Source organism: Thermobia domestica, chromosome 9, assembly GCF_964235325.1.
Source record: "Thermobia domestica chromosome 9, izTheDome1.hap1.1, whole genome shotgun sequence".
Classification (NCBI taxonomy): domain Eukaryota; kingdom Metazoa; phylum Arthropoda; class Insecta; order Zygentoma; family Lepismatidae; genus Thermobia; species Thermobia domestica.
Genome location: NC_137462.1, coordinates 106009084 through 106033430, shown reverse-complemented (window position 1 = coordinate 106033430; position 24347 = coordinate 106009084).

Below are 24347 nucleotides of genomic sequence, written 5' to 3'. Positions count from 1 at the left end.
CCATATGCTACATACGCACTGCCCTTAGATGTTACATCATGAAGTTGCGGGACGTCTGACATCAAACAGTTTTCCGTATATCACATGCATATACTTATGTTACATTCCTCAACTGTACGTGTATGTGAGATATACCGCCTATATTGTTTCATACGGAAAGTACGTATAGATGGAACACTTATACGGAAAGTATTATAGAACATGCGTTTTTCAGTTATACGTCTGCTGCACGTTAAGTCGAAAAACTACAGGAATTACGCACGTAACCTACCTTATTAAGTACGCCAATTACAATTCTTTTTCTCATCGTGACGGGGACATATAGCCTCGTTGCTGACGTCCCCATTACTCCGCCTACTCATACTCATACTCAATTCTTTTTCTCTGTGATGTAGAAATCTACTGACACTTACGGTTTTAATATTAATTGTAAAAATGTCACGCCATATATTCCACATTTCTTCATATATGGTATACACGCGACAGTGTTACTTGTTGTACCTTGTTGAGAGAGAGAGAGAGAGGGAGAGTAATAGTGTGTTTATGTATTTTTTAGTGGTGGACACAAAAACAGATTTTTCAGTTTTCGGTTTTTAGAAAAACCGAAACCGGTTTTTGTAAATTTTCGAAAAACCGGTTTTCGGTTTTTCGCCGAAACCGGTTTCGGCTTTCTTCAAAACCGGTTCTGTTTTCTCCGAAACCCGATATCGGCTTTCTTCAAAACCGGTTCCGATTTTCACCTGGTCCAGTTTCGGTTTTCTTCAAAATCGATTCCGTTTTTTTTTTTCAAAATTTGTTCTATTTCTGACCAGAATGGTGTTTCGTTCTTCTCCGGAAACCGAATCCCTTTCCACAGAAATAGTTTTATGTTTTTTCGAAAAATTTTCACCGAAACCAGTTTCGGTGAAAATCGAACCGGTTTTGGAGAAAGCCGAAACCGGTTTCGGTGAAAAACCGAACTGGTTTTGGAGAAAACCGAAATGTCGGTTTTTCGTGTTTCGGTTTTTATAGAAACCGGTTTTCGTTTTTTATAAAAACCGGTTTTGCCCATTCCTAGTATTTTTACATGTGAACGGTAGCACGTAATCTTATGAGTAAAACGGATGACGGAAATGGCATTGACAATATATTTAAGTAAATGTAAACACAAAGTTAAGTGTCAACACATCCTGGCCATGAATCATACAGTTATTCAAGGATATTGAAAAAGTTAACATTAAGTGAAAATATTATACAATGTATCTAAAATAGATTTTTTGTGTTATGACACTTTATAAAAATCGATAAAAGCAGGCGAATTATTTATCAATATATCCATAGAAAAAAAAGATACAAATTTTTCTCCTTCAATGTACAGAGTGTCTCAAAAGCCCCCTCTGACAGAGGGTAACTCTGTTATTATCAACAAACAAAATGTAAGAGGGGAAACCGTCTCCAAATATGATGTTTTCAATCTAAAGTGAAGGTACTTTCAAAATTGGACGAGCCGTTTTGGGTTTACACTCTTTATGCGCCCAATGTTGAATGAAAATGCAACGTTGTCAATTACGTGGACCCACAACATAAATGAATGAAGTTACTTTCTTTTACGCTAACGTAAGAGTATTGTGAATAGGGGCATGTTTTGGTTCGGCTCGTCTTATTTGAAAAACACCTTCACTCTAGATTGAAAACATCATATTTGGAAAGGGTTTTCCCTCTTACATTTTATTGTAACTCTGATAATAACATAGTTATCCTATGTCATGGAACTTTTGAGACACCCTGTATATCATTGTGTCAATATATTATTCATCGGACAATCTGAATAAACAAGGAAGTAGATAAATTATAGTCTATTTTTTTTACGTCTTCTCATTTGTATGCGACATAGTGTTTGTTTCTATTATTGCACATAAGATACCGTAGATACACATGATAAATATCTGAATTAATCAGACCATCATGGCATAAGAAAATAAATCATGTTTATTATTTGTATCCTATATACTAGTATATAGTACATATAGCACGACGAGCATTCTATTGTAATCTGTTATCATACTTTGTTATTTTTGTTTCTTCATGCAAATTACAATTAATAAGCAATAATATGATGATTTGTCTTTTTCAAAAATAAACTTAGAAAGAATAAATTGAAAATAAATGTACACGTTGAACTGTTCTTATTATTGGCATTTCTATTGTGTCATTCACGTTTTGTCATTATGTGTTACATTGATTAATGGTGAATTTTTGTTGATAACAATTTCTGTTTTTTTGTTGTTCGTGTAAGAAAGCGTGGGTTAATTGTTAGTATAACTTTATAACTGAGAGATTCCTAGTTTAAATGGCGCCGTGATACTTGTTCTTCAAGGGCGTAGCGTCCATAGAAGCTGTGAATTCGCTGCTTTCCACTGAATATAAACAATTAACACATCAACTAAGAGTTTGGTTTACCAAAACTACTTTATATATATTTATCCCCTCTGTCTGTGTTTCCGTCTGCTCGTTCGTCAAGAACAACTGGATGGACTCCTATCAATTTTGGCTGGATGTACAGGATCAACAGTTAGGAATCAAGTTTGTTGGAAAGGAGGTATTAGTCAAACCGGAAGTAACAGAAATCAACTATTTCCAGTTTTAACGTTGAATACTATAGAGGAGAAAAGTAATAGATTTCGAAAAGTGCTTTCATTCAATACAAGGTGGTTCAAAAAGTAGGTATACACAACTGCATTGATCAAGTATAGCATTCTAGCTTATGAATTTATTTGCTTCGGCTGTTCCCGGCTTAAGATATAACTAAAGAGACATTAAGCCCAAATAATAAAGAAGCTAGGTCTACCTGATGGATAACAATAAGAAATGATATGAAGTGACAGTGAGCAGATCAGTACGGGACTGTATACGTACTTTTCGGTCACCCTGTATATTAAGGGTCCCGACAATGAATTTCGCCACTATCCTTAATTCTCTACTAAAACCGAAAGGGGGAGAAATCCACTACAAATGTTGGTTTCAATATTGATCTATGTAGAGCAAAGATAATAAGAGATAGGGAGATACAGTGTCTCACAGTTAGGAATCAATTTAGCGTTTTAAGAAATAAATACCATGTTCTCTCTTAAAATTTTATTTAAACCAAAAGAGGCATAAATTAACCACTTCCGATTTTAACGTTGAACACTATATAGTAAAGACGGTAATAGCAAGAAAGTTGTTTTCTGCAATCTATCAAGTGTTTCAAGAAAATATTGCACTATAAACTCTCTACTTAAACCGGAAGTGGTAGAAATCTATTACCACTTCTGGTTTCAATGCTAATTGAGAAAATATCGCACCAGACAAACCAAACGTCTTTACGTGGTGTATGTATGACACTGGTACTTGTTTCAATAATGCAATAATAATTTAGAAACAGTAAAGAATATTCACAATAACAACTTTCTCCAAGTAGACTCCCCTACACCGCTGATGTTCACCATCTTTTTTCTCCAGTTTTACCAGGTTAATGCTACGACGTCTTCTTGAATATGAATAGACTCTATCTGAGGAAGATTCTCATTGTGAAATTCTTAACAACTGCGCCTCGAATTTAAATTTATTTTAATATTTCTCTTTCAGTATTAAACAACAAATACACAATTTATTTCAATTTACTCTGAGATTTATTTTAATCTTTCTCAATTAGCTTCCTGTTGGTATCGTTCTGAGTTCAATCCCCTATGAAGTTACATTTGACTCGGATAAAAAAGAAATCGAATATTGGCTTGGTTCCCATTTTAAACCTAATAAAGCCGAATTCCAGTTAATCAATTAAGTTTATTATTTAAAAGCATTTGTTATAACAAAAATCGTTCGTAATATGATGTGAGATGTGCGATCGTGGTTTAATTTCCTGGAATCTGAACATCATATACTTCAACTAGGAATCGAGAAGGGTTCTCTGAGAAAAGTGAAAACTGGCCACTTAGATGCAGAGAAAGTTTTTTTAGTGTTTGAAATATTGATATTTCTTTTTTTAAAAGATGTTTCTTTTGTTGATTATCCTCTAGTGTAAGTGGAAATTTTGAAATTATCCTCGAGGAATCTCATTAAAACAGCCATTAAAATAAGTCTCCATCCGTTGTATGATGTGTTATCAATGCCTCTTTGCATAGGACGAAATGAACAGATGGAATCCAGAATCTACTTTTTTTTTTCATAGATGTGTCATGGAACTGATGTTAAAATCGTGAGTTAGCTTACTTTTTCCTTCATGATCACATTATTTTCACTGTTTATAAACATTAATTCAATCATCTGCTCATTTTCTTTGAAAAAGCTAAATAAAATTGCCCTCAAAATTAAGCTTTCCCTTGTTGATTTTTTTCTAGAGAAGTTAGGTATTCCGAGTTGTAGAGGTGCTGACAATAGCTACATTAATTTGCAATATATAAACAAAATTGTGTTAGTCTTTTTGAGGTAATCATCAGAAAAAAATCTCACCGCGAGAATAAACTATCAAGCCTGGACTTTTCCAGAGAATACCATCGTACAAGTTTGTTTAATTAAATATTTATGAAATATAGACAGAAAAGTTACTGTCAATTTTGAAACAATTTGAATTTTAGCTTTTCACTCTCATATTCTTATTGTGGAAGCTGGAAGAAAATTAAAAAGAAAAAATGGAAAATTTTATAAAGATCTTCAGTTTAAAATTCAGGTAGAATACGTTGAAAGTTGGATTTCTAGGCGTGTGTACACAATCGTGATGAACGGGCAAACAGATGGAAGGAATTACTTGTCGAGACGTAGAAATGTTTAAATCCGTTGAAATATCGAAGCTTTCTAGGATAATAAGACTTTCTTCTGATCTTCCCTCGTGCGGAAATAAAAAAAAATGTAGGATTCATAATTCAGTTGGATTCGAAACATATTCAGTTGGATACGTTGGATAGAACGAAACATATGCCAAAAGGTTCAAATTCACATAAAAACAGCATGAGCACTTCCAAGTTGATTTTGCATCATCTGAAGAATGGAATGATTAATTTTGGAAAGATTGCTGATGAAGTATGGTTGTAAATTATCATTGTGACCCCAACAACACTGATTAACACTCGGGCACTAGACGACTATCACATAAATCAGATATGATAGGTAGTTTACAAGGGTATGGCCGCTTTCGTTTATTAGACCATCTTAGGAAGAACTAAATAATTGCAACAGGTCTGCAACTATTACACTCTGCTGGTCTAATTAAAGAACACGTTGTTGGCTAAATGATTAGAGATTTTATAGAAAATGATTGTGTTTTTAATTAACAATGTTCTCCCATACAGTTTAGTAATACACTAACTGCCTTGAAGGATTTGAGATTTCAGTCTATAGTGCATTCTTATAAGTAGACATTACTTCAGTAAATACGTCTCTTAACCTTAGAAAAGATATTGATAAAGTAAAGGTAAATGGTGTCCCGTATTCGAAACAGGCTGAGTTGATCAACAATGGGTTTGGAAGGAAGTGTCCACATTTTGTTCGCTTCGGAGGTGATGTAGTGATTACTACGCTCAGACCATCCTAACTTCCTAGGTTTCTCGATGGACTGGAAGTGATGTAGTGAACATGCCACAGATTGCACTATCTACTGTACTTCGCACGCTCTTACTCCCTAGGTTCTTCAACATGCTGACTGAGGTGACGTAGTGACTACTACGCAACGACCGCTCTTACTCCCTAGGTCTCTTTACACTTTATATACTTTACAGATGATGGGTAAACCGTTACCCTGTCTTGGAACAAAGATAGACATGGAAATAAACCTAGCAGATGTGATGAAAATTTAAAACCGGATAATCTACTTGAAAGGTAACGTTCTATTGACTAGGTGGCGCTAAAAAGACATTCAACGAGGGAATATGTTGTAAAGATTCATAGGTGATAGTAAACAGAATATCTGTTTTTCGGATATAGTACGAGGAGCATGAAAAACAACGGGGACGATATTTTTACTCGGTGTTGTTAACACTGATGAAATTGAGCATGTGCAGGAGCATGCCCTATACTATTATGTGCTTGCAACAGACATAGAATCATCCAAGTGGAGCTGCGCACATGGGAGTAGTCAGTAAGGTTAAATAGTTGTAGTAAAACAAAATCCCGCAAAATTTGAAGTGAAATCTGTCATACAATTTCTGTCTGAAGATCTGCCATCAGATTTTCGATAGTGTCTGAAGAAGGATATGCTAGATATCCGAAACAGTTACAAATTATAATTTAAAATAAAGTGGGTTTTAAGCTTTGGTCAGTGTCTCTTTGGTTAAAACAATTTCTGTATGTCGAAGGACAGATTACAGCTGACATACATTAAGATTTGTGTGCCATTTACGGATTGACAGTGATGAATGAAGTTAAGATCAGGCAATGGCGAAGAGATTTTCGGGAAGTGCGTTCACATGACGATGAGCGTAGTGGGAATGCCTAGTGTTCTGACGGATGATTTGGTAGAATGCGTTAACGTGAAAGTGCGATAAAATCACCAGTTCACAATAATTTCCTCACCAAAGAGTTTCCAGAAGTGCCTGCTGAAACAGTGCATCAAATTGTGATTGACGAGCTGTATGATCACAAACTGTGAGATGGGTGCCAAAATTGATAGCAGGCTTTCAAAAAAAGCAAAGAATGATAGCTATACGTTATTTGTTTGACTTGCTGGGAGAGGATGGAATGACTTTTTTCATATAGTGACCGGGAATTGCACCTGGATACCATATGCTACTGGGGAGTCGGAACATAGTCAATGCAATGGCGGCACTCTGGTACGTCTGAAGCAAAGGAATTCAAACAAACACCATCAGTTCAAAATAATCGTGTTTTATAACATAAAGGTTGAGCTTCTTGGAATCAAGATGAACAATTACAGCAGATATATATTGCCGAACAATGAATAATCTCCGAAGTGCCATCCAAAACTGGCGGAGAGGAACGGTACGCTCTAGAATTCTTGCGATCTATGACAACATTCACCCACACACAACTGGTCGTACTGTTGAAACAGTTAAAAAAAAATTCTATGGAAACTTTTCAATTATTCTCTTATAACCCCGATATTGTTCCATCAATTTATTGTTTTCTTCACCTGAGAAAGATGCTTGTATCGAAGCATTTCAGCGGTATGTTGTTCAAGACATCAGTTATAGATAGCTACTCTCTCAGGCAGCATATGGAAGGTTGTGCTAAGTTACCAGAAATTTCTAAAGGTTCAGGTTGACTACGTTAAAAAAATAGCCAAGATATATAGTTGTATATCAATCACAATATATTATTTCTTTAATCATTTGTTTTATATATAGACAGGGGCGGGTTTAGGATTTTAATTTTGGATAGCTTCGTTCCCTCGCTTATGCATACATATACACATTTAATTGCTCAATGACAGCAGGAAATTACTTCTACAGTAGTGGTTGATTCTATTTGCTAAATAATTAGCTACCATTAATATAAATAGTGGAAAATATATGTACTCTTTATTGTATCTTTTAGCGTTTATATATTTTTCAAAATTTTTGAGTAGGCTCGTGCCTACCCAGCCTACCTGCTAAAACCGCCACTGTATATAGACCTTTTTGAAATGCGTCTCGTAATTCATTTTAGAAGGTTGAACAAAAGTTTTGATGATATCATCAAAGCGAGAATCCTGGATGAGTATCTTATGTAATCTTACCTAGAACAGAGACGTTCCTTGGACGTCAGTGCCGGAAAGTTGGTATATCTACAGAGCATCCTAATTATTAAATTTGTTGTTACTTGGACATCCTATGAAAATTTAGATGTCTGCTTATGTTCTGGAAACAGTACATATTGTTGATATATTCATTTAAATATATGTAAAAAAATGTAGAGTGTTAAGTAGAAAATTGTGTCTAGTGTTCTTTGGCTTCTTCTTACAGTTACACACAAACTCCTAACAATGACACACATGCTTATAACTCTAATAGTGATGTCCATACTACTTTAAAAACAAATACATATTTTATTGCTTTGTGTAGTCGAAGTACGTTTACTTACAACTAAGTAACTATATCACCTATATCTTAGTTAAAGAAAGAGAGTTAAAAGACGAAACCTCGTTGTCTCTCTTTAATAACACAACACAATATGTAAACATAAATGTATAAGAACGATGATACATCCCCTCTCTCTTTTTGTCTCATAAATTAGAAGTAAGTGCTACTGCTTTCTAAAAGGAGAAAACTAATACATTAACAAAAGTAGGGTGAATGTTGTTTTAGAATTTTGGCGGTAGTGTTTTGTACGTAACAGGAAGTCAGACTCCAACCAACATATATATATACGGGACAAAGAGAAATTTAGAGAATGAGAAAGAAAAAGAAAGAGAGAGAGAGGTACACGGAAGTTCATTTAGTGTAGCCGCACCCAGACAAGAGACAAAGGAAGAGAACATTTGTGAAAATGGTATTGTTCTCAGCTTGAAGGAGAGAAATGAGAAGCTTTAGTGTTGAGTGCGGTTACACTTGTGGGCATCCGTTTTTTTATCGCACAGGTGCTGCTAGGAAAGGTACGAGTTCTGACTACACTTAAAAACATGCTTTGTTAGAAATGAATAAACCTCTATGCAATAACACATAACATAGCTTAGATGCATATAAAACCCGGAGAACGGAAAATGAAAAGCCATTTTCCTAAAATAGACTCCGACACAACCAACTGGAATGCTGAATTAATGTATATATGTAACAGCTAAGTAAAAGGCGAAATAATTGTGCAAAGTTACATGCTTATATTCCCAATATTGGTTTTTGTTTATATTTTACAAACAGTAGGTGCGTAAATATTAGGATTATATGTCTCACTGTTAGGAGAATGTACATCACTATAAAGAGTAAACGTGTCACTGTAAAAGTAAACCAATAAGAATATATACCGTCTGATACTTAATAGAATATATTGTACGTATACAGTACATAGCAGAACTATTAACTGTATCAGGTTTCAAATGAACGACGTTAATTTTTAACTCCGTAAATATTCGCTTTTTTTTATTTATCGAGAACAAGTTTTATGAGAATTCATCCTAAACTATATTTCTCTTTCATATTGATGTCATCTTCTGATTGAAATGTTTTGTCTCATGATATTGTTATAGATAAACTAAAATTAACATTTAATTGATAATCATAATTTTGGTCTATATCTCATTAAATCATACTGTATATACACTGTTGTCTTGCTAGTATCATTACTAACGAACTTAACGGTGATTTATTTCTGTACCATGTTTGCTTTAATAAGTGGCATAGTCCTTCTATAGCATAACTTTCTAGGTTTACAAATTAATTAACATTTCTTAATTTTGTCGAAAATTACGTATGGAATTTAGTTACATATATACGTATTATTTTGTTCGGCTCAATAAGATCTATCAATATATATATATATATATATATATATATATATATATATATATATATATATATAACCTTTGAACACTTTTTAGTCGTTAAACGCCAATAATATTGCAGAATTTGAAATCAATTACGGATGACAGGCTTATTTTGTGATCCTTTAAACTAAAATGTGTGTTTTAGACAAATTAACTTACCTTGCTTAAAACATGTTCCAAAGACACATTGTTATGAATTACTTCCAAAATCTTATTAACTTCCTCGATTAAGAAAGATTCCAGTGACACAGTTTTATGAATTAATTTCAATTTTTTTTATTATCTTGTTTCATTAAGACACATTCCAATGACAGTTTTATGAATTACCCTCAAAATTTTATTATTTTTCTCCATCACGACATATTCCAATGGCACAGTTTTATGAATTACTTTCAAAATCTTATTACATTCCTACATTACGACATATTCTAATGACACAGTTTTATGAATTGCTCGCAAAATCTTATTACATTCCTCCATTACGACATATTCTAATGACACAGTTTTATGAATTACTTTCAAAATCTTATTACATTCTTCCATTACGACATATTCTATTGACACGGTTTCATGAATTACTTTCAAAATCTTATTATCTTCTTCGATTACGACATATTCCAATGACAGAGTTTTATGAATTACTTTTAAAATTCCATTTCTTCCTCCATTACAACATATATATATACACAGAGAGAGAGATTGGCACAGCAGTTTGTGTGAAGTTTCATTGTTTCCATAAGGGCTAATTTCCCTCAGCACAAAATTCTAGTTAATTAGTTCTGTGGCTTCAAATATTTAAATTATCTGTAAGAACTCAAGACGAAGTTTGGTGATGACTAAAATCAGGCCAATAGTGGAACAATTTAATTAAGAGAGCAAACTCGAATCTAGAAAACCAGCAGTAATGACGTTGAGAATCGATGCCCTGACTACAAACCAACATTTAATTTGCCATAGCTATTTGTGAACCCTGTACTAGAAAATATACCGTTCTTTGGATATGTGGATTGGGAATAAAATTCTTCTATTCTCTCAGCTGTTAATCAGCATGCACTTTATGTACTTGAATAATAATCAAGGAGCAAAGTGTTTGAATTATTTATACATGCCGATATAGATAAGCAATGGAGGATTGATAACATAATCCATATTAAACAGCAACAAAACTGAAGCTAACTATTAGCTACTCTGAATTCCGAATTTACCGGATGATGAGTAAGTAAATGGTACATTGGACATGAAGGATCCTAGCAAACACAATAAGAACGTTATTAGTATTACAACACATACCTCTGATCTATTCGTATCTCTTGTTGAGAGCTCGTTGTTCCATTGTAAAGGTAATCAAGTGTGTACTTGATAGTTTCCAACGTGAGTGAGTGTTCCATTATCTATTTGAACGCTTCAGTCACTTAATGAACAAAGCGGATAATCTAACACTGTATTTCTAGGAACACATTACCCTGTGAATAATTTGGGAATATCTTGTGTTTCAACATTACAATTGAAAATTGTTGACACATTATATTTAAATGTTGATTGTTTTGTTATTTGAAATAAGCTTACTTGAATATTTGCTCATTCGTCCCAACCAACCTCAGAGAGGGTCAAATGTTCCCAATGTCGATCCCCCTAGAAGACACACTTGGTCTCAATGTGTGTCTAATCATTCCAGCATGCCTTTTGTAAAATATATCCGTTTTGAATGAAATTTAGCGTATGACATCTTGGATACCTGCTTTCTATAATATGGGTTTCCATTTCGTCAAGAATAAGGAATTAATGGATTGGTTGGAGTTTTGCCTCCCTTCTCATTATCGATGCTTTATGAGACGAGTGCCTATAGTTTAAGATTGAATTCGAACCATATTAATGCGCTCAAATTTCAAGTTTCTCAGACTCAGAATCGAAGCCTAGATCTCATACGCAAAGGTACCCATGTTAGCTACTAGATCAGGGGGAGGACATAGATAACAGGGATGTGAAAGACATATTCCAGTGATACAGTTCAATGAATTACTTTCAAAATCTTATTATCTTCCTCCATCACGGCATATTCCAGTGACACAGTTTCATGAATTATTATCAAATCTTATTATCTTTCTCCAGTATGGCATATTCCAATGACAAAGTTTTATGAATTACTTTCAAAATCTTATGTGAAATCGTCCAATACTCATGTAAGATCCCAGTATGTAATATCTGTTTAAATAAATTAATGTGTATTCAATTGAGCCGTCTGAAGCCAGAGTGAACTAATGTTTTTTTCGTATTGTGGAAAATTAGCCCTAATGGAAACAGTCAATACTTGACACGTTGGAAGTTTCTGCGCGTTGTATGAAAATTTTTAACTTCAGAATTTGAGACTTTAGAACTACTGTTCTTGTTTGGGATTTAAATTACTCAAAGACAAAGGGGGTTAATTTACCTCATCTCATAAAACTGTGTTCAACTACAATTACTCTCAAAATAAGCCTGATTCTTATAGCACATGGCAGGATGCCTTGGAGTTTGTTGTTTGGAATTGCAGTAGGTCAGGATTAAGAGGCTGAACCCAACTCATCTTTATTGGAAATATACAAGTTTAACTATAACTTTCCTAAAACAAAATTTCAAAAAACATGGCATGTACTTTCTCATAAGAACATCAATGTCAATAAGATTTCTTGCATGGGGTTAAAATCATTAAGAGGCAAGGAATCAAATTCACCAGCTAATTTTAGGAGAGGTTCCAGAGTATCAGTCCACCACAAAGTTCATTTGGCGGGGGCTGGGTTCGAACCCGGGACCCCAAGCACCAGAGGTGAACGCTCTACCATTGAGCCACCTTTGATGCAATAAGAGCGAAAGTCTGAAACATTTAGTTGGAGACAAACGATGTTGAAAATTTAAGTAGTGTTTATTTCTTACATAAAACAATGTAATATGCAGCACTTTATTCCGATATTGAATTGAAATGTTATCAGGAAGTTAAACAAGCATGGCAAAAGCCACAAATGCCTTTAATGCAAAAAGGGCGTAAACTCGCTTACGCTCTTATTACATCAAACTTCTCAATTATCTCAATTATTTCTTGAGTGTAAAAAAGGCAACTATTTGATTATGTGGTTGATGCCAGTTATATATTATATTGAGTGAGTTTTAATACTTATATATTGCTCTTGAAATGAGTGGTTTAATAGGTTGTTTAAAGAATGCTCGTTGTTTCGTGAATTCATGATAGAAGTTGTATTCTAACAGAGCTTGTTTAGCTTCAGTCAATTATTAGAAAATTAATTTGAGCGGTACTGAATACTAGAGGTAATGTCTATGATTAGCAACTTAAATTAAAATTCTTTGTTCCATCACTTAGCTTTGAAGTAATTGTGGTATTATCATTTGTTGCATTTCTGAGAAAGATTTATATAAATAGCATTATTTAAAAATTTGCTTTCTCATTTCACCTTCATAAAAGTTCTTGTTAATAGAGTTATAATTTTGGAATATGTGTGTGTTTGTAGAGAGAGAGAGAAGTTCGAATACTCTTAGCTTTTCATTTATCATAATTGAAAGAGTGTTTATGTGGAGAGCCTTGGCCGATGGAGGATTTTTCTTCCTCGACCCGTGACGTTGCGGTACTTGATTTTAATACTTAACATACGTTAGAACCCCCACAATATGAAGATGTCCAAAATAATGAAAAAACAACAATATGAAAAAAAAACAAGAATCTAATAAATGAGCAAGTAGGTGGGAATTTACAGATATGTATGCACAACTGAAACTTGTATGGTGAAGTTATGATGGGTTTATTTCAAGTTTTAATACTGGAATTTACCCTACACACATTTAATAGCATAGAAGAAATTAAGCTTTGATATGAGACGTGACTTGAGTTAGCAACTCTGGAAAATGAAAATGCCAGTATTCCATCACAAATTTGCCATGATAGATCTGCACTTATCAAACTAGCAGCTATATCTCCGGTCCTACCGGTAAAATACCGGTTAGTTGGCAACCTTAGTCATAACACACAAAATTATTAGGTGGAACGTATTCCACTCGTCCCATCCTCTAACGACGTCCGTGCTCACACACATTCTTTCTACCATGCACCTTCTTTTATACAAATGGGCTAGAGAAACATATACCTTTTATCTTACAAAAATACATCGGTTTAACTCATGTTTTCGAACCAATCTTTTCCCCTTTTCTACACTTTATCTCTACAGCTTTTTCCCTATTAATATTCAAGATAGACAACGGTATGGAGAAAGTACACTGTAAGTTGTAATGCAAGTAGTAAATCGTATAAAACTTTCTAGAAACACAAGATGTCTACACTACCGGTACAGAAACGAATAAAATGGTTATGACGTATTGCGTATAGTTAAAACCTATATTGTACTCTTAATGAGAGGACAAATTAAATGTGTTGAGTTAACGAGATAAAACCGAATGTTAAGTATCGCATGTTAAGTAAAACAATTTACGTACTTGTCTGTTAGTAAACAAATAAAAGTTTTGGTAGATGAAGCAAAAGTCACGCATAAAACTGGTAGTGCGTAACTGAAGAGAGCTTTCTGTTGCATGCAACTTGGTGAACTCAGTCACTATCAAATAACACTGATCTCGGATATATATATATATTTGTATGAATTGTTCTGAGTCAAATACAGAGTTAAAATTCGTAATTAGTAAGAGGTACTTCACGAGGAATATTATTACCTTTACCTATGTATGCAGCACTGTAATAATACATTTCTTGTTATTCATTGTTTTGGTAAAACTGGAGACAAGTTGATGCAGTTCAAAACAAACTTTGACGTTCAGTTTGACAAGAGTTCATATTACATGCAACAAATTAAACCAAACTTGCCCATAAAAGAAATTTTGCTTACGTCATGGAAACTGACAGATCATTAAAGTAATTATCTGTAATATGAATGTAGTTCTGTAAACTAGCCGCTCCTTTTGTTTTTCTGTTCAGAACGAAAGCCATTTACAATCCCAAAACTTTTCCATAAGCATTTAGCAAAACGTTTCAGCACCAATTACAGAGAGTTATTTAATGGCTCTTTTAGGACCATTTATAACTTTCCTCTACCAACTAGACGATATAGTATACATTCAGGAATGTTGAATAACATACGTCTCAAATTATTCATTCAATATTGTTCACTGGCATAATAATTAAGTGACAACATGGTGAGACTTTCCTTGCTGACACTTAGTAACATATATATACATCAAATTAGTAGTAAAGCAAATGCTTGAAGTAAGAGGGGAAAACCCTCTAGATGTATACTAAAAACAGTTGTAAATTTTAAAATATTGTTCATGCAAGTCTCACATTTCGTACTACGTAGATCTTCTGCGCACAAATAACAAATACTTTTAGATAAAGCCTAAATATTAGTTTTGGCTATTGTTACTAATTACCATATTTATTTATTTATACGGAAAACACGAATGTCGTTTGATATATCGCAGAAAATTAATACCCATATAAGATGATATTTTAATTTATAGTTTATAGTCTAACGCGCATACATATGGTAATTAATAGAATATTGTGACTTGTGAAACAAGCTTTGATAAATTGGACAATAACTGTTATCAGTTATTTCCACTTCTTACCAGTTGCACCTGCGGCCGAGAAGACTCAACATTGAAAATATACTGGTTTTCCTTCAATTATTTGTTTAGCTTGAATAACTATATAAATTGTTAATCAGCGCAAAATAAGGATAAAGAGTGGCAAATTAACTTCAGGCAGGATGGCCTGGGAGACCTTGAGACAAGACGGTTTAACTTAAATTGTTGTACTTTGAAAATAATGCCTCACGCCCTTTCCTGTTTTCACATTTGTCTCACCATTTCTGATTTATAGGAGTGGCAGCGGACTTTTCAATTAAGTTTTTGTTTATATTTTGACCCACCGCCATTTTGCTCAGGGTTGTCGTAGAGATTTGAGACTTGCTCCATTTTCTTTCTCTTTACAACAGTTTTCAACGATGTGCTACTTAACCCCCCTTGAAACTGTTGAGTTGAACCCCGTTTAGGACCCTGCGAGGAACCCAGGGGCAAACATTTTTACCCCAAAAAGGGTTCCCTTAAAAATGATGGGATACGTGTTCACCTAGTTTTACATTTACCCAACCGTTTCCGAACACATGATCCAGTTCGAACTATTACATTACAAAATATGCTGTAACTCACGATATCTTCCGGTGGCACGTATAATTTTGGGATTCGTCTAGTTATAACATATCGTATGCAAACACAATTGTCTCGTTCAGCTCTCAGAGGAGCCGCTTCGTGACCCTCCTTTGTAAGAAAATACTGATGATCCACGATCGGATTTAAGCACGATCGGATATAAGTACTGGAAGGATGAAAAATTCTGAAACTATCACTGTCTCGAACATATTTTAAAATCAGTATTGTTATTGTAGTACTATTATTAAATTTATTTTTGGATCTTACTTGTTTCTTGGATTAAAGTAGTCAACAGATTTTAACTTTTTTGTTGGAACATGAGCGAAAACACTTCATTTCAAATGGGTTGAAGGATGTCTTTAAAAATCCACATTTCACACTCTCACCTTAACTTCTCTCCTGCTAATCTAAGTGTTGTAAATTACAAACAGGAAAAAAGATTCCACCAAGACATAATGGTAATGGAAAAAAGATACGAGAGACGATGAGATCGTTCAATGATGGAGGATTATTGTTGGGATCTTGATCTTGGTAGAACATGCTATACTTCTTACGAAAGACGAAAGTAGTGTACACTTGAGTAACACAATGGAAGTTTTATACATTCTGGTAATCTTAATGTCCTTTTCATGACATTTTTGTATATTTGTATTATTTTTTATCGTAAATTATCATCCATGTAAATTGTCTTGTATTATATTCTATGTCTGTACTTGTAGAAATAAAGCAAATCGTATTTTCATCAATTAAGAGATCTGAAAGCATAGACATATAAATATCTTAATTTTGTCTAGAAATAATAAGACGATTGTTTTCAAACTTGTAAGGTTTATCGAGTATCAATCAAGGTTTCTTTGGTTTAATTCTTGTGTTATTATTCGAAAAAAACAAGAACTACGCTTAAATAAGCGAAAAAGGAAAAATTTTGAGGGAATTTCTAAAAAATCCCTCTGTAGCGGAAAATCTGTACATGATGGAGAAAAACTGAATGCATATTCGAATTCTGCGCACAAAATTTCTTCAAGATCAAGTGTTTTCTCTTATGTTACAGAAACCTTGTTAACTAGTATTATTAGATTGTGTCACATAACCAGACTTTTAATACTTTTGTGTATACGACATATCAAAGTATAAAAAATAATTAATAAAAATATTTATAAAATAGCCATGAATAAACAGAATAACAAACATTACTAATTTGTAATAAATTTTATCTTTTAATATTTTGAACCATACTATAAATGATGTACTAAACGACAATAAAATTAAGATGTGAAGCAACCTTACTTTCAAAAAGCACAACGTATTGCAAAGACAAAAAATAAGAGATAGGTTAATAAATCAGACTCTTTACTGTATCTTGTTATCTCTCCGTCAATTATCCATCATAATACTACAATCCATCAATGTGACAGTTCATCAGGACTCACAGGCAAAAATAAACATTTGTTTCACATTAGTTATACTTACTCGCAAAAAAATTTTAAATCTCTCTCAATGAATGAAATATGTTTTCTCTGAGGATAAAATGTATTTATTGGCATTAATACTACCATACATATGTTCCGTAGAATTTTCATAAATAGAATCTTCCTTCTTCCCGTGTGAAATGCGTCTGGGGATTGTCGATCAATAATTATCGCGTCCCTCTTGATCATCAGAAACGTCTGCTTCTTTTGATAAATGTGCTCCGGGGATTTATGAGTGGGAGGTAGAAAAAGTAGAAAGAGAAGAAGAATGAATTCTAAATAGAAAAAAAGCAAGGAAACGTCTTCTGCACAATGGATATTTTAAAATTTTTTTTTAAAATTTCACAATGTAAAGAAAGACTCTCTTTGTATACAGGAATACTTGAATTTGATAAAAGGAAACGTCTTTTATGTTATTATTATATTAAAATAATATTTTAGAAAAGAAATACGTGTTTCTTTTCATCAGCCTAAATCATAGGGTGGTTATAAAGTATGGAACCACGAGGACAGCTGATAAACAACAGAATTGCCTTCTTAGAAAGTGTGCTCCATATGCCCTCCACTATTTTCAATCAGGGACGAGCACCCGTAGTCATATTATCCTTCTCATGGTAGTCCTCACCCTTACTTGAATACATGAAGTTGATAACGAATACATTACTTGCTTTTCAGGTTGAGAGGATGAGAGCGATGCATCTATTTGAGGACGAGATTAATTGAGGATGAGAGCACGCGTGGACAAATGCCTAACTAATATTTGAGGTTAAGAGAGTTGTATCGATTTGAGGATGAGGATGAGTGAAAGTGAGGATTTAAATTTTATTTGTGGATGAGGACAAGTGTAGGTGAGTGTTCAGCGAGGACTAGGTAGAAATATAGATTTTGGTGTGAATGGTGTGTGTGATGGAAAAAATATTAATAAAGTTATCAATGTGAGGGTGAATGCAGGTTAGAAAAATTTCCATCTTTGTTCTCAACGCATATTCAACAACATTATGTTTTCGATTTGAGAATCAATACAAGACGAGAAATGTCTAGTCTCATCGGCAACAGTACTCGAGTCTTAGATCTCAAACACTGTTTTAGTACCACATGACCCATAGTAGAAACACTATATATTGGTGAAGTGAGTGTACGAACACAATAAAGATCATATATCAATGTTTAAAGATACGCAAGTTATTACACAATGTAATCCAAAATAAATATGGTTTAAATGTTATGCTACACCCTTCATATACGAGAGAATTCTGATAATTTCTAGATGAAATTTAGAAAAAAATCAAGAAATGTTTTCTTATATCTAAATTTATAAAACGAGTCGAGACGAGAAAAACTTTCCGGGAATCGAGACGAGACAAGACGTTTACAAAATTTGTGCAACCAGACGAGAAAACCTTATTTATCTTCCCGTCTCGTGTGCAACACAAATTGAAATTGAAAGTTGTGTATTTTAATGAATTCTTAGAGTATTTCTACGTATGTGAATTATTAACGTGCATGACTTTCATTTTCATATGACCGGATTTGATTTTCTACCGGAAGCCTGTACGAAATAAAATTTGCATCATGTGCTAACTTAGGAGCAGCTTGAATAAAAAAATGAAATCTTTAAGTTTTACGTCCCGCAGTAATTCCGGCTAGGCTAAAGAAGACAGTGATTATGAGAAAATGAACGAAAATGGTGGAATGAAGAAAGTGGGAGGAAACGGGAAAACCACGAGAAAACCCACGCACACGGTGTTTGTCCACCATGAAGCTCACCTTGCACAAGATGGGATCAAACCAAGGACTCCATGCACCAGAGGTGAACCCTATACTCCTTTTTTTTAAAAAAAAATCTACATGACTTATTATCTACTTCAACCACTTTCCAGGACTACTAGAAACGACGGGACACGAACACAAAAATATCAAAGATGTTAAAATTCCACCCTTGTTACTACATTGTCACCTCGCGATAATTAGCCTAACGTCTCAGACCGCTCGGCTACACTCATAGGCTACTAACCATAAAGCTGGGCGTGTTCATTCGAAAGTCTTTCCCTGCATCACAAGGAATAATCTTAGGTTGCCCACCACTGAGCCACCGCGACCGTCAGCTTGAATAAAACATGTACCGAATTTCAATCTAGCAAGTCAAGCTTACGTAGATGACGACGTCAGAAGGTGATACGTTAGCTATGTATTATCCAATTGGACATGCATCACATGACCTCGTTTCCTAGACTGTGCCGCTATGGAATGCATTATATTTATTAGGATCACTGTGCTTTGATACAAGAAAGAACGATGTCCTTACTTAATTTTTCGTACTGATATAATAACGCGATAATTCAATCTGATACATTAAGTTTGGGAATACTGGTAATTTCATTCTCTTTGAATCTGTTTCAGTTTTGATCCCTTAAATTCCTTAATGGAATAAGATTCAATATCTAGTTTAACGTGCTACAATTATGCCCCGAGGTTAAGGGAGACATTGATAATGATGTTTAATAAAATGATGGAACAAGGAAAGTGGGAGAGCTCCCGAGAATATCCACGCACTCGATGCTCGTATAGCCACAAAGTTCAAGTGGCACGAACCAGGGACCCCAGTCCCCAGAGGTGACCACGTTGCTACTAAGCCACTACTGTCCCCACATAGTTGTTTATTGTTCTTTCTTCTTCAGAGTCTAGGAAAAGACATAATACGAAATAAGAATGATGTTTGCATAATTATAATATAAATCTGACAATCAATACTTAAAGAAATTTTACGTTGTACTATTAGCGAAACGAACTCTTAAGTCTAAAAATAAAGAATATAATAAGAACTTGTAAGGTAAAGCAATTAATTATTCAAATAAAAGACTTCTGAGCTAAGTTTTGGGTCAAATTCAAATTCAAATGTCTTTATTAAAGCAAGAAAGAATTGGTATAAAGCCAGCAGTTTACAAATATATATATACTAAATAAGGAAAAGTAAAATCCAAGTTATACGTAATTTTTAAGAATAGGTTTGTGTTCTTATATAAAGATAATAAAATATATTTCTATTTTCAGCGTTGTTCAAGTAAACATCAACTTGTGGAATTTGTTTACTGGTTCATATGTAATAAGAAGAGAACTTTACATTATTGATCATGAAAAGAATAGTCATTTTTATACTTTCAAACTACCTATGCATAAATGAGGCTATGTCCATTGACCCTACTGTATTTCCATACGTATGGAAGAGGAAACGGTAAGGGATAGCAAATCATTTTCTGATATTGGTTCAGCGTCTGAAGAAGAGACCCGATCACTGTTTTTATTCCTCTTTCCTAAGCGGAAGTGGGCAGGAATCTACTATTTTGGTTTCAATATTGATCGCCATAGAGGAAAAACAGTAAAAGATAATGAGATACTATTCATTTGGCAACAGTGGCGTGCCTAAGGGGGGCAAAAGGGTCGACGGCTCCGAGCGCCGAAGTAGGAGGCACAAAATTCGGGAGAATAAAATAAAATAAAAGAAGGACAGAAAAATGAGAGAGGAAAAATTACTTAGAATATTTTAGATGAACAGAACATAATATTATTCATGTTAGGAAAATGTATGTGCACACACATAAAATGTGAGGAAGAAAAGAAATAAAAAGTGCTGAAAATGAAGGAAAAGCCCGGCATATTTTTAAAAAATTTCGTACACTTCGCGCCAACCATGGTGGCGCTTCGCGGCAGGCCTGTCGAGCTCTCTGATGTGTACGGGAGCACTGTCGTATATTCTCGCCCCGGGGTTTGATTTTCCATGGCACGGCACTCATTGGCAAGTTTTCAATATTTCAGCGATATATTTCTTATTCGCTTCTATCGTTCTACATACTGCAACCGGAAGCGATTGAAATACATAACTTCTGATTTCAATATAATTCATAAACAGCAAAAAAGATCGTTGATAATTAGAAACTTTTCTGTATGGATTTAGCCTTACAAAAATGTTCCTTCGTAGCTACATTTATCTATTGAAACTGGAAGTACATCAACCAATAATTTACTATCACTTTTAGTTCTAACAGTGATTTTTCTGGATGGATGGATGGATTGATTTTGAGTTTTACGTCCCTTTCAGCAGCGAGGCTATATGAGACGTGGACCTACTGATTAACGTGGAATCCGAACCACATGAGCTCCCGCCGGGAATCGAACCCGGGTCTCCCGCGCCAAAGGCGCGTATGCTAACCGCTTAGCCACGGAGGAGCTCTGTGATTTTTATGGAGCAAAACCTTGAATATATAGCGGGAAATAGTTTTTTCATAAGAATTTAGTATTGTAGGAATGGATTTAACCTAGTCTTTAAACCTCTATTGAAACGGGACGTTGTAACAGTTTTTCACTCCCCGTTTTAATATTAGATTTTCATAGAGTAAGAGGGAAAAGTGGGGAAATTAATTTTTGATACAGATTCAGCATTCTATGTTTCTTTTTATCCGTCTATTGAAATCGGAAATGATAAAAAATTTATAATTTCTGCTTATATTATTGTACATTTATTGCTTGAAATATTGCCGTAGTTGTACAATTTGAAGGGAAACTAATTTGTTTAACATCTATAAAGTTACTGAACTGCCCGTTCGTTGCAAGGGAAGAATATGTTTATGGGAAATATTTGAAATATATATATATTTGAATTTCCTTTTTCCCCATGAAAAATCCCAGATGGACCTAAAGTAAGTGCTAATTATATTCAAAAATCCATTTCAAGCAGTTCAATTATTCCATCTAAAAAAATTAAGCCCCCTTTCCTCCTTTGGGATACGCATTTCAATGACAGTATAATAATAATAAAATGCCAGAAGGTCCCAAGTATTATTTTCGAAAATTAATATTAAACTGTTGTGTAACCCGTGAGATATTTTAATTTCGGCAAATAAATTTTGAAATCCTTCTTCCCCTTAGGATACGCATTTTAATGGAAGTAACATGATAAAAAGTTCGATTTGAGCTAAAATGCTAACTATGCTCTAAATTTACTAAAACCGTTTCAACCGTTTTTCCAAAATGATGCTATAAATAGTGTTGACTTTGACTGCAGGAAGAATATGGAAATTGCCCCTTTTTCTTCTTTAGAAGGGGAATTCCATAGAACGGTGAAATACATTTCATTTCTTTTCCAAATAATAATAATAATAATAAGGAAATTTACACTAAGTTCCATCTACCTAACTTGAAGGGCTCCTGCACTGAGAGGAAAAAGGTATGTGACTTACGTAAAAACGTAGGTTACATTCCTAAATTCTTTAGTTCCTGTACTTAACGTACAATCCTATGTAACATCCTACAACAATGTATAACTGAAAATGTATTTCTTTTACGTACTTTCCTTATAAATGTACCTAATAAATGTACTTTCTGTACAAAAGAAAGAACTTTATATAGAGGGTCAGATCTCATGTACAGATGGATGCACATAAATAGCTGATGTATGTAACATACGTATACGTATCTAGTATACGGAAGACTATTAGATGTCAGACATACTGGAGCGGCATGATGTATCATCTCAGCAAGAAAAGGTAAGTACGTAGGCATCATATGGATAACGTATGATCTGTACAGATGTTCGTAGTAAACATAAGGATTCCGTATATTTTTACAATATACCACTGTCCGGATAATGGATTTTTCTCAGTGAGAGATACTCTACTCTTTACCATAAATTTTGAGTTTCCTTATTTAAACAACAAACATTCAGCTTTATGTATAAAATTGGAGTAATACTAGAATGTTGAAACTTTTCTTGGAAATGTCTTACTTTTTTGTAGTTTTTTTTAATGCGTGATAGGTATATGAACATAAAAAGAAACATTTAACAACAACAAAGACGTCTCACGCTTATGGCGGATAGGCTAAAGGAGACGATGAGAAGTGAAGGAAATGGTGAAACAAAGAAAATGGGAGGAAACGGGAGAACCTCGAGAAAATCCACGCACACGGTCAGTGAAACAAGGAAAAAAATAAGAAAACAGTAATTTAATTCTACTTCAGCAAGTAGGTTTTATCCAATTAATATTAATCCCTTGGTGTGAGAGAAATACATTAAATTTCTTTCCCTAACAACGGAATTAAAATATCAAAAGCAAATGAAATCAACAAATTTTAATTAACCAATTTTTGCCTGAGAGAACTTAATTATAACAATCGCTTTATTATTTTTTATATACGAAAATAAACAAACAATACGTTTAGTTTAATTTATTTGTTTTCATCTCTACAGAGACACTTTCATTTTATCTATGATGGTATTAAAACTCTTTAATTAAAAGTTATTTCTTATAATAAAAAGTTTTAAAATACAAATAAGCTTATCTTTTAAATGAATTTAGAAGTAGTGAGTTATACACATTCTGGATATACAGTTTTTTCTTAGTTTTATTGATGAATATATATATATATATATATATATATATATATATATATATATATATATTTCTTGATTAATGAAACAATATACATTCAATGATTGATGCATTTTAATATGCAGGTTATTTAAAATTATTTCATTCTTTGGACTCATGGGGACAACTATATTTTATATTTCTTCCTCAGATGTTACCAAACCAGTCAACAACTGGTCGTAAATGAAGATAATCAATAACTGATATTTTGGATGGGGAATTATTGTACTAAATTATGTAATAAGTATAAATTTCAAATTATTTCGTTTTTATAAATATCAATTTTGAAGCTTAAAGAAATCACATAACTTTCTGACTACTAATCTAGTGGGGCATCGAACTCATCAGTGCTCAAAGAGATAAGTCATCGCCACACTTACCTTCAGTTCTTTTTATTTTATTTTATATGGACTTGCTTGGCAGTTTCTTTTGTGCTGAAGTACCAGACTTATGCCCTTGCCTGCCATTGGTGTTGTTAGTTTGTCTTTGTTTTTGTGCAAACGTAGTAGATTTGAAGGGATTGTCATTACCACGTGTCCCTGTTACTCAGCTGGTGTTGGGCCGCGATGGGTCAGTGGTAGAGCGTTTACCTCTGGTGCATGGGGTCCCGGGTTCAATGACAGCTCCCGCCAAGTGAACTTTGTGATAGACAAACACGTGCGTTGGTTTCCTCGGGGTTCTTCCGTTTCCTCTCACTTTTCATTCCACTATTTCATTCATTTCTTATCATCACCGTCTCCTCTGGCCTAGCCAACATAACCCTGGGACGTAAAACTCAAAGATTTCATTTCATTTTAGCTGTTGCTGTGGGTTCTTAGTGTGGTTTAT